Source organism: Pinus tabuliformis, chromosome 2_2, assembly GCF_031772625.1.
Source record: "Pinus tabuliformis cultivar Carrire ecotype Pingquan chromosome 2_2, CPIR1, whole genome shotgun sequence".
NCBI classification, from domain to species: domain Eukaryota; kingdom Viridiplantae; phylum Streptophyta; class Pinopsida; order Pinales; family Pinaceae; genus Pinus; species Pinus tabuliformis.
Window position 1 is genome coordinate 1,259,744,473 of NC_142300.1, and position 3,271 is coordinate 1,259,747,743.

Genomic DNA, 3,271 nt, shown 5'->3' on the forward strand with positions numbered 1-3,271 from the left:
TTCTGACATAGTACTTGTGTTCATGGCATACTAAACAATACCCTTAATTTGACTACGTATTGAAAAATACCTCTAAAAATAACTTTACTTAACCCCCTACCAACACGAACCCAATACAATTTCCCAATTTAAGAAATCCATAATGTCACTAGATATTGTAGGTATCCATCTTTTCATTAACATTTTTTATACCCTTTATATTTTTTAATTAACTTTGAGCTCCATTTTTTATACACAACATATAAAAACTCTTTACTCCCTATTATATGGTCAATATATTATGTCGTTTTTTCCTCAATATATATCCCCAAATATGAATGCATATGGTATAGAATTTCTCCTCTAGTGAAGCCCGTGTACTAAGTGAGGAGATTGCGCTGTAGTGAAAAGATACAATTCATGCTATTAAATATAATTGTGATGTGATGCAAGGTGGGTTGTGATATGGAAATGTGATGTATCAAAAAATTTTATTGAATGATGCATAAAGAAGTTCAATTGTGGTGAAATATGAAAGCTTAAAATATTAAGCAAAAGTGTGATGTAATAACTTCTTAAAGCATGTTATGTGTCATGCGATGCATAAGAAAATTATGCAAATATGAGATGTGATGCAGTGGAAATAAGAAAAAAGGAGAAATGGCCAAGTGTTGGAGTAAATGCAGTGTGTAGTGTTCATGTTTATTAACATGCATGAAATAAGCAGGTAACATTTGCAATTTATTGACAGAATGAATGTAAGAAGAGGGTGCACAATAAATAACTGCTACATTGCACTAACATTAGAATCTAGATAGCACAACACACTCTCAAACAATAGGGAAGTGCTTGGAATCCGTGTAGTGCAAGGGATAAAAACAGACTTGTCATAAACTTACATAGTGAGAATTGAATAAAAGGGGTTCTATATATAGAATTTCAACTGTGGGAGCGCATTAAATGCATATTTATTGCAAAAAGAGTTGTGATGAAAAATTGTGATGCAAAGGTGCAATGCATAGAATTGCAAAGATGCAACATTGTAAAGATGTGATGTGTTACAAAGATGTGATGTTCCTTTCATATTCTATAAATATTCTAAGTAAAACCTTCCCATCAATTATAGTCCAAGGACATGAAATATGATCTTAGACTATAGATTGCATAGATGTCTTAGATCTTTGAAAGAGGTGACCCAAACATTTTTCCTCTTGTTAACTTTTTTTTAGGGTTTTTTTAGTTGTGACAACAAATGCATGGTTAAATGAGTGTGCGTGCGTGTAAAAAACAATTGAAAAAATAAATTTGTGGTCAAAATATTTCATGTAGGCTGATTATTCTACAATTTAGCCTCTTTTGAGCCATATTTTTTTGTAAAATTAGTCTAAAATCCAACAAAAGCTTGTTGAAATTACAAATTTTAGTTATGGTGTCTACATACTTTAAGTAGTGAATGAGATTTTCAAGGATTTGAATCAATTTATGAATTTAAAAATGCAATTTAAATTTTATATATCTATATATATATATATATATATATATATATGAGGAAAAAGAAATTCAAGTTTTGTATTTTAAATGGTACTTTAAGACATTTAATTCCCCTAAATGTTTTCTAAATCATTATTTAGTTAAATAAAAATTAATTAAATAAAATTAATAATTAATAATTTTCAAAATTAATTAATTAAATTAAAACTAAAATTGATTAATCTAAATTCAAAATAAAGTAATAGATAGATATTTAAGTAACACTCTCATGTTAATAAGAGTTATTTATATTTCTTTGCAACGAAGATACTTTCATCACATAACCACGCATGACTTGATGACTCAGTGATATCATGTTTTTAGAACCTTTAACAATTTTATGTTTTTCTTTTTTTCTTTTTGTGTGCTCATGCAGAGAATTTCGTTAATCAAAAGAATTTACATATTTAGAACCTTTAGCAATGTACACATACCATCACTGCAATCATGAGCATCATTTCCATCCATATCGAAGTAAAGCTACATAACTAAGAGATTAAAACACAACTATGCAAAGAGAACTGAGCCATATTAGACAATATAAACCAACACTGATTATATTCAACTATTACAATAATACATAGAAAAGAACATGATTTCCATTGTCACCATGCCAAAAAACGAGCGACGACGAAGAAGAACATTGTGCCAAATTTGCATAAAAATATCCTTTATCATGCCAAAACCCATATTGATATTGTGTTGTCCTTGCAAAACACACACGTCTGTAACCATATATATACCAATGATAATGTGGAGCCAAACAGGACCCATGGATGACCATTGAGCCAAACAAGAGTCATGGGTGACCAAAATATACCACGAAATGAACCCCAACAGAAGCCTGTTGGATACCAAAAGAAACGACCCCACACTGAAGAGGTTTGGACAAGAGACAGGGAGATGCCTAGGGCCATCCCATTCAGAAGAGAGTGATGTTATATAACTAGGTAACAACCTGAGTGTATATATGCTAATTACAAGAACCAAAAAATATGAAGATCCAAAAAATTATAACCCATCTAAAATACTATCATGTATCACCATAGAGAGGACCGCAAATAAAGCTGAAGACTCAAAAAATCATGAAGTAAAATGCATCAAAATTGTAAATTTGAAACCCTTGTCAATTAGAGGAAATAACTGTGAAGTCAACAATGTTGTTGAGAGGAGGACTAGAAGGATTCACAGAAGGGTCAGTAAGCTCTCTCGAGTTGGAGTCAGAAACAATGTAGTTTTCCACATGGTATAAATGCAAATAAATTTCATCCAAACAAAATCGCATATTCCTCATAAAGTGCTTTATATCCTCTTCACTAGTCAAAATATTGTAGTTATCAACTTGCCTATCCCGTAAAACCATATGAAGGAGGGTATCCATCAATTGATGAACAGAGAGAGAATGCAAGAAGTGCAATCTTCTTTTCCTGAAATTACCTGGGTCTAGAAGCCAGTAGAGACCATCACCTCCCACTTCTGAATCAGAAAAGTAGGGATGATCTCCGAACTCTTTCGACTCCAACTATCTAATTTCTGAACAGACTTCCAGAGGAACAAAATCAAAATATGAGGCAATTAATTCCCATGCTAACAACTGACAACAATAAACCCCAAAAGAACTACCTCCTCCTATATGACTAGCCATGCATTTGCGTGGAAGCATAGTGACCAGAGCAAGAGAACAAGGGCAACATCCACATAAATGACCACTACCCGTAGAACACAAAATAAAACTGACAACCAACCTATGATGGCCCCAATG